This window comes from Pezoporus occidentalis, unplaced genomic scaffold (assembly GCF_034315485.1).
Source record: "Pezoporus occidentalis ecotype Australia unplaced genomic scaffold, CSIRO_AGI_Poc_V1 ctg100, whole genome shotgun sequence".
NCBI lineage: Eukaryota > Metazoa > Chordata > Aves > Psittaciformes > Psittacidae > Pezoporus > Pezoporus occidentalis.
The window spans coordinates 1047988-1057590 of NW_026912780.1; the positions used below are offsets into that span (position 1 = coordinate 1047988).

At 40.1% G+C, this 9603-nt stretch overlaps 1 long non-coding RNA gene across 1 annotated transcript; it reads left to right on the forward strand.

Annotated features, from left to right (window-relative positions):
- Nucleotides 1–3761: 3761 nt before the first annotated feature.
- LOC134160393 (uncharacterized) lies at nucleotides 3762–7836 on the forward strand. Its single transcript, XR_009963539.1, has 2 exons — nucleotides 3762–4174; nucleotides 5224–7836. It is a non-coding gene; the product is annotated as an uncharacterized LOC134160393 (long non-coding RNA).
- The last annotated feature ends 1767 nt before the right edge of the window (nucleotides 7837–9603 follow it).

Here is a 9603-nt window from a genome sequence, read left to right on the forward strand (position 1 = left end):
GCTTGCAGTAGCCTCTACATTACCTTGGTCTCCTCCCCAGAGAAATTGCCTCAGGCCGTGCTTTGCAGTAAGAAAGAATCCTACGGGGCGGGGGGGGGAACTAACCAGGAGGTTCTGCTTAGAAACCTTGGGCTAAACCAGCCCGTTCGCCTGAGGCGAGTGGAGAACTTGATGGGTACCCATACAAAACGGGAGAGAGCGGTGTTACGCAGTGCCTCTGTGCAGCGTGGGGCTTCTGCGCTTAAAAGCTTACCAGTACAACATGGATCGCTTGCAGCGTAGCCACATTAAACAAAACACTGGTGTTTATTACCTGTATTATCTTAGTGCACAGGAGCCCCAGCCACAGGCCAGGATGCCATTTTGCAAGATGCTGTACAAACAGAACAAAGAGCACATGTCCGAAGTGCACAACAAAAGGCGGCAATCGGCACAGGTAGATGGCAGAATGCAAGCAGACAATGGGATGATACTGGTCAGCATCGGAGGGGTCAAAGCTATTTTTGCTTCATTGTCTTTGTCAAGGAACGGTGGGGTTTTGAGGGCAAAATGCACCTGAGGAGAGCTTTACCCAAGTGTCTGAAAAAGCCTATATGAAGATGTAGGCGCCTTTGAAATTAAGCAAGTGGACAATGGAGAAACTTCCTGAAAACAAAGTTCTCAGACATTATTTCAGCTAGAAATAAAGGGCTATGATGAAGTAAAAGAAAATGTAGGTAAAGAGCTTGAAGTCTTCTTAAGGAAGCAATGAAAGACCCATTAGCTGGAACATTACATTTACATAAAAGTACTAATACTTTTACAAGTTTCTCAGTCTGTGTTTCTCTAACCATCCTGCACACCAGCAGTTGGATGCCAGTGTAGTATGTCTTACTTGTGGTTGGCCATTTACCCTAATTTCTTTCTGTGTTCACATCCTGCTTCCAGTATTGTAATTTTCATCACCTACTTTTTTCCATTTTGCCTTGCCTTTTCCGTTCTTCCTCTATTGCAATTTCTTCTCTTATGCTTCTTATAGAGCCTTCCGTAAATAATGAATGAAATGGATGGATTGCACATCCAAGGATGGGCCACGCCATGTACAGACAGCTGGCCTGGGTTAGTTGGTGTTTAGTTAGACATCTATATGAATGAAGTGCCTAGGCCCAGCCCCCAGCGGGGAGGAACAGGCCTCTGCCAAAGGTGATTGATCTGGTGCCAAGACAGACAAGCGATTTTCTCACTTATGGGGACCATTTCTCTCCACTGACTGTAAAGAGAGCTTTGCACCAGTAGTCCAGAACTGCACATCTACCCTTTAAAATTACAGAATTAAATGCGGTAACTCACCTGTGGTTGAAGCTCATGCTATGTAGAAATCACTAGACAAGAAGCAGTGGAGAAACCTGTCTCCTTGTGCCCTTTTCCGCAGTGCACTCTCTCTACCGTATAAACAAACATGTTATTTACCCACTTTCGGAAAGCAATTATTTTGAAACAACCTCTTGACCTTTCCTCTGTCACAGTCTACTTTTTCCGTACTGATTGTGAGAAACAAAACAACTTCCACTGAGGGTTACAAAATGCTGGGATATGCTGTAATCCTGCAGGAACCATTCTTGGAGAGAACTGTTTCCAATCAGCAGGAGGAATTGCAACTGCCAGCCACAAATGTTATCCCTAACAGCCGAGTAATCTTTCTAGTGGTTGTGTTCCAGACTTTCTGCTGCATGGCCATCACCCAAACCACTCAAGGATCCTGTTTTCCCAGCATCATTGGGCCTGTTTACCATGAACTCCCAACTAATCCTTATTTAGTGAGCTCAAAGGTTATTCAGATGGTGCATTCAAAAGGTCAGGAGGATGGGTCGTGGTGCTGCCTATGGTGCCTATGGGTTTTATTCTTGAGTAACACTGAAGAGGAAGGAAAGGTTTTCCTCACACCTTGTTCTGTCTTCAAATAGGAGCACAAGAGAACAGCAGTGAAAGCACCAAGCCATCCCATGTAATCTCTGCAAGTGGTGCTAGAAAGCATCTTTTGGCACCAATGCAGGGAAGCACATGTGTGTGTAGTAGCCTAATGCTTAATCAAGAGATTTAGGAGGACTTGCTGCAAACTTAAAAGTTGAAAATACCATAGCCGGGTGTTTTGTCAAGTGATACCTGTGTGAACCTAGAAAACTCATATTTTACTGCTAAATATATAGCACGTGACCTTGATCTTTGAATGACAAAATTGGTGGCATCAGTATGAACAGTCTAAAGAAATGTTTCAGGGAAAGGGAATGAATGAGCCTTTATTTTGAATTCCCTTAGGTTTATGTTTGATTTCGTCTAGAAGTACAGTTGTTCCAGAATAGTTATTTGCATCCTATTTTAATTCAGCTGAGCTAAAGTAAACACATCTTTACCACAGAAGGGCTGGGCAATATAACTGTATCTTTGTACATCAGGCACTCGCTCTCTAGCTAGTGTTCAGTCTCTTATTATCTTAAAATTGACTTTTTTGTAGCATTGTACTAGGGAAATGCTCATGGTATGATTATGATATTGAAGATGATATGCTGATAGCTTGTGGAAGTTAAAGGTCTAACAATATTTTCAACATCTTATGGTATAAATGTTCTTGCATGCATGACTTCTCACTTCAAAATTTATTTGTATTAAAAAAGGATGTAAAAGGATATGGTAGCAATTTCTAGGTATCTTTTTGTATGAAAATTCTTGCTGCAGAGAAAATTACAGTTGTTCCTGAAAAAAAATGTTCACATACCGTTATTTAAGAATAGGCTGTTGCTGTGTAAATCCGTATGAAGATATGCCAGTTAGTCAGTACTGGGACCATCAAACCAGTGCCAGTTGATGCATTACCAGCATCTTGAGCAATTAAGTAATCGATTCATCACTGCTTGAGTTTAAAAAACTGTCCATAAAGACAATTATCATTGTATTGTAGATAAACCATCTTTTAATCCCTGTTCATAAAAAGGAAAACTAGGTAAGTATAAAATTGCACTGGAACAAATGCACATTATTCCAGCACAATGTGTCTGTTTTGCTTGGGTTGTACTAATATAATAAAATCAACACAATTAAATCTCTTCATGGGAATTTGGTGAGGTTTTTTAACATGCTTGGTATACTGAGGCCCAAGTCCTGTCTGGGCTTCTGTATGCTACTGCACTGCAGAAAAACCCAACCCAATCAACCAAACAAAAATCAGCTTTGAAAAGTAAAAGATACTTGCAGACCCTCTAATAAAGAAAGACAGTAAGATTGGTGACAGTGAGAACTGCCTGTCCAGCCTCAGCCTTGGGGTCAGCCCAAGCCATCACGAATGCATCAGTAGCTCTTGGCAGTCCATGCTTCTCTTAATGTGTGGACGCAGTAGAGGGAAATTCTGCTTTAGAAAGGGCTGGGGCTGAGAGGAACCACATATAGAGTACATTGTAACCTGAAAGAGCCTAAAATATGTTTTAAAAGAGTTTGTACTTTATTGGGGGTATACAAGCCTGACCTAAACACATCGAATAATTTTTAGGGAACTATTGTATTCACAAGACTTGGCTTACCACCATATCCTCAGGTTTCACACAGTTAGAATACCCCTGGCATCAGCAGGGATGTGCTCTCATGAACCTGGAGTATCACGGAGGTGAGTAAGTCCAGGAGTCTTTCTAGGGCCATAATTTGACTCTTTGTGTTAATTTGGCTCTAAACACAGAGGATTGTACATAGAGCACTCACGGGTTATAGCATAAGAGCAGTACTCGTGTGTAGGATCAAGAAAAAATTGACCATAGTGGTAATGTTTTATATTTGTCCTCTGTGGACTGGAATGAAATTATCAAACCACTTAATATTCAGACACTTGGTAACTATCAAATAATTCTTTCAGTTACTGCCTATTTCACATTCACTGTCCTGGTTTGGGCACAGCCTTTATCCTTGCAGATTTTTCAGTGAATTTCAAAGATGAAGAGTGTTCAGCTCTATAATCTCTCCCCTTCATTACAGAAAACTCTTAGAAATTTCCCTACTTGTTCCGTTCAGCCTCTCTCAGAGGTGATCTGAGGTGTGAAGGATCACTGCTAGGAATAAAAGGACATTCTCAGCACTCATTAAATATTTCTGGTCCTTTTGCTGTGATTCCCAGGCATGGTCATGTACATACCAATCTTTTAGACTGAAGATGGTAATTCATTTCAGATAGGTCACTAAAAATGGTTAATAAATACTACTGATACTTAATTCTTCTATCGTATCTCTCACAGGAGAGTGTGCTAAAAGAGGTGCCTGTGCCCCAGAGAAGTGCTTGTGAATGCTGAATTGAAGCTATGCCAAGAGATGGTTTCAAACACAGGAAAGCTGTTCACACACCCCGTGTCTGGACTTGAGGAGCTGGTGGAAGTTTCTGTCCTAACAAATGGTGAAAGATTGGCTTCTCCAGGGCAAATGGTTCAAAGGGATAAAGCTGGGGCCTTGCTTTGAACCATCTATAAAGGCAGCAGGCTCACTAGCCTTTGTAGATTTGGATCTCTGGGGTTAAAGAAACTGGAGTGAAGCAGCCTGTATCACCTATTTAAATTTGGGTCTAAATCTTTCCCTGGCTGCTCCCATCAGGAGGACTTGAGGTAGTATATGTTACATCCTCTTCTGAGGGGGGTTAATTTGGATGAAGCCGGAGCACCCTGTGGTGGAGGAATGGGTATGCATTGCAGAGGCTCCTTTAAACAGAAACAATCTCTGTCTTCAGCTGCCAGTTCTTGCTGACATCAGCATAAGATCTAGTCGGTTACAGGGGTGAACACATACATACATACCTTGATTGGCAGGCCAAGCTCCCTCAGGGCTATATGAGAGAAAAAAACATAGCCCATTCTCAATGCTGTCTGTTCAGGTCTGCTCCCTAATTTCATCATCTGCCTTTATTTCTCCTACTTTGCTCCCTCTTTCACTCTCTGTCCTTTTCCTGGTTCTTTCTTTTTCCCTTTTTCATTCTCATCTTTATGTGTTCTTTCAACCTCCTCCCTGTTTTCTTTTCCTCTACATCTGAGATTTATCTTTTTAGCTGTTTTTCTGTACCAGTAATTCTGCCTACTCCATCCTCCAAGTTCCCTTTCTGTCATGTCTCACTCTTCTCTTGCTTGCCTTTCACCTTCACTGATGCTCTCTCTTTTAGGAGTTGTTTTAAAGCATTAAAGTCTGGCCAGAGGTTGAGTTTCCTATTTTTGTGTTGGGCAGGTGGCAGGCTTCCAGTGGAAATAGTGCCAAAGGAAGAACAGCAGCCCAGAGGAGACTTCACACTTTACAGCAACATTTAAAGCATTCTGAATCTGATTAGGGGATATGGCTGAAAGTCACATCGCTGCCTGGTCCTACGTGGCATTTTTAAAAAGCTGTCAGAGCAAAAAATGTAATACTGGAACTAAAGCCCCTAAGCAATTCCAGCTGCAGTGCAGTACTCCGACGTCGTGTCAGTCAGCAAGCAAACACCTACTGCAACGGCTGGATTCACAAGTGCCATAAGCCACCTTTGGATCAAAAGTGCCATTCAATTTTTCTCACTTTAAATCTCTTTCATAAATTCCTCTAGATTTACTTTGAGATCAGAATTTGACTTACAGGCATTATCTCTGACAAACGAAGGGGAAAGGGTGAATGTGCAGCACTGTGGCATCAGGAGAAAAAAAAAAGGAGATTGCAGGTGTCCTGCTTTTTTCAGATGTAATAGAAGTAGCGAATGAATAAACCAACCTTCTGTCAGAAAAAAGCATACAAAGGTAATGAGTCCTTAAGAAGAATGCCTTCTCTGTGTATAATATAAAGCGTATTTCACTGCTCACAGCTATATATGCACACATACCCACACAGAGACATGGGTACATAAATATTCAAAACAGCTGCAAATTTGACTTAAAAGGTAGTCCATATCAGCTCACTACGTTTTCATTATGAAATACTCTGATGTAAGAGATCTTCATGAAAAACCTTTCAAGTCCCCTTTTCCTAGTTTCCATATTACTCTAGGTAAGGAAGAGAATGATGGATTTAGTAAAGGTGCAGCACTCAGGAGTGCTGGTAAGAGATCTCACTTTTCTTTTTTGGCTTGGAATCACTAGCTTTGTCTCAGTTTGGCAAAAGATTATATCCTTCATGACATAATCCATGTCAGTATCCTCTGTTTCCAGCCCCAGTGTTACACTTCCATTTGTCCTTTTATTTTTTTTCTCCTTTTAATTAAATGAATATAAAATATAGCATCTAACAATAAAAATGAATAAAAAAAAGCACAGGGATCAGATCCAGTTAACAGAACCCATCACTGTGGGTTCAGAATCAAGGCCGGGCAAGGAAACCTGTCCCCTGAGGAGAAGATAATTTCCCTGCCATCACGTTAAGGTTATTGCAATGCCAGCATCCCTAAATAGCCATGCGCTGCGTCTTACCACCCCTTTGTCTCTCTCCCCATCTTTTTGGTTGGATTTGTATTGCTGCCAAGTGCAGGACTGGACTGTGCAGAGACTCAATATTTGGTAGAAGTCCTTTAGAGAGCTTATTTTTCAAAATAAATATATAGATGTGAAATGGTAATAAAGTTCTTTTAATTAACACGGACCGTACCCTCAGGCTTTGCCTGTAGGTTCAGAGCACTGTCTGTAGTGAGCCCATTGCACTGACAGGTGGTCTGGGGCTGGGAGAAGCAGAAATCTCCCAGAGGAACCTGTCAGTCGACATGGATCGGTGTTGATTCCTCCTGTTAGGTAATTGCTCAAGTAGAAGAGTCTCCAAATTGTTCAGAATTCAAGAAGAACAGATCAAATAAAAGCCTCTGCTCCTGCAGTGCTGCTATTTTTAAGATGATTTAAACCTTAAAAAAAAAAAGAAGGGTGCTGTGAAAAAGAGTATTGCAATTATCAAGATGATCACCGTCACTGGAAGTTCAACACTGAGGTCAGACACTTCTTCACAAAGCAGCTGCACTGCATGGTCTGACTGCTGCTGTCTCGCCTGCAAATGATGGGGAGGCTGCACAGCCAATGCTGCAAAAGCACACACACTACTGGTGCCAAAGCTCTGCTCGCAAGCTAAACTGCTGCTCTCTGCCTGCTAAAAAGGAAAAGGAAATGTAGTTACACAAAAAGGAGTTTGAGAAATGACAAATTTTGCTACTTATTTCTGCACTGGAGTTACCATCATCTGTAGCCATTACGTGCATTTGACTAACCCCCAGAATGCTCTCTTGCAGCCTTACAAAGAAATCTTCAAAGAAACCCTGGGATCAAGGCAGTGTAAGCACAAGCTTTAAGTCAGCTTTGTGTGACAGCTTCTGATTTATGCTTTCAAACATACCAACAGATCTCTGCCTCGGTTGTTAGTTACAGCTTGCAAAATATATAAGGACATGCAATGCCTTAATATACCTCTACCAGAAGAATAAAATCTTTATAATACTCTATTAAATTAGATGGTTTGGAGAAGAATTACATTTTCCTGAAGACTGGATTTATGAAAAGGCTATCTAGAAGCTTCTGTTTTTAATTAATTGCAAACTCTGTAGCATTCTAGACAGCTTTAATGTCCAAATTTGTTCTCACTAGGTCTATTTAATTACTACTATTTTCATATAACCATTGATACATACTGCTAAGAATGAAGTGTTACATGTCTTTTTTATGATACCAGGGGAACATACAGTAAAGGCTTTACCATTTCCCTTATCCTTGGGGAAGTACTTAAGCAGATAAACTAATTAATAATGTGAGTTGCTAGCTTTGTATAGCAACAACAGAATATTTGTTAGCTGCACATGTAAGAAGACTTCAAATAAATTCAGTAATTCTATCTGTAGTTCAATTCTGTGAAAGAAACAAAAAATCCTATGATTAGATTTATTTGTTGGAAAAAAGCCATTCCACAGTTAAGAAGGGAGAGGTAGCAGAAATTCCTTAGCCATGTCTCTCATTAATGTGCAGTAAAACAAGCTAGATACTCTGCTTGGGTTAACCATCATTCCTTTATGTCAGCTTTTTGACCTGCACACTTAACTCCAGGTAAGAATCTGTCCCTGTGTAACTAGAAGATCACAAACTGTAGAGGAGACATAGGAAAAAAGCACCGCAATAAGACAGTGTCAGGAAATGATTGATTGACTTCCTGTTCCCTTGGTAACCTCAGGAGGTCATGTACAAGAGGGGTTGTGGAGCTTCAAAGTCTAAAACCTGCACGTATTCAAAGAGCCGTGTTCTGTCTTCTTAGGAGTTTGCCTGGGACACTAGCCAGAATAGCACTGCAATAGCACCTGACAGATAAAATTAAAGTATGAATCATAATCTCTCTGGTCTGCCAAGCTGAGCTTTATGCAAGTTGTAGCTTTGAGATAGATTACAGTTTATGATTTCATGGCATGTCCAAAAGCTAACTATCCCTTAATTTCAAACAGTGTTGCGGAAAGGTCAGGTATTTGCACTGGGGTACAAACATGGTTTTGTATGATGAAAATTGAGTAAAGGGAGTTCAAAATCATAATGGTTTCTACTGTTTAAATTCAAATGAAATACCAGCTGGACATTTGCCAGGATAAGATATCATTCTGACAGAGCAGAACACTCAAGTGTAGCGAGCAAACACTTTGGATTAGTCTAAAAGAATAAAGGGCATCGTAACACTCTTACCAGGCAGAGAAAATGTGGATTGCTTCAAAAACAAGCAATCAAAAGAGCAGTGATAAATGATTTAAATGGAACTTGCAACACGTAATTCTTGATGTTTGAAAACTTTTTCTTTGATATGAGGAAGAAGACAGGCAGACTAGACCTAGAAGAAAGCCCATTATAGGGTAGAAGGGTATTATTTTCATTAATGCTAACATTATTGATAGGTTAATCTTCCAAACCAAATCTATTAAATCTATAATCTTTGAAGCTACAGAATTGGTTTGGTACCACAATAAGTATCACCCTTCCAATTTTCATTTTAGATGCTGCAGTAATCAAAGGATGATACAGCTTCAAAGAGGAATACAACATAGTTTGAAGTTCAATTGAACATGCTCATAATGGAGCAAACACTGGGATTTTTTTAGTTGGCTTGACTAGGACAAGGCATGAACATAAAGAAGTCTTCAATTAACAGATTACCTTGATATGCATGACTAATTGGTAGTCTGAATATAGGGTTAGGTAAACTAAACACTTTGTAACTGACAGCAAACTGCCTGCTTTATCAACACCAATGGAAAATGACTAATGCAATTTAAGAGTTTTTCTCTCTGTTCCTAAATATGCAGCAGATTCGTATCTCTTAACGAGTGTTGTAATCTATAGATCAAAGGATAAAGTAGTATAGAAATAAAGCAGACTAATCAATTTATAATTCAAAGCATTCTTAAAATTGAGATATCAACTCACAAAAGTAAAATAGCCATCAGACTTCAGTGCATGAATATGTATTTACTTTTAGTCTCTTTGGTAACATCCAGTCAGGACCTGACATTCAGTTCATCATTTGCAAATACAACCAAATGTGTGAAAAAGGGGATCTAGATTTTGATGTGAGCATCCATCACTAGGTGCAGTTCATATCTTTCCTGGCAGTACTTTCAGTTAAATTAGTGATACATAT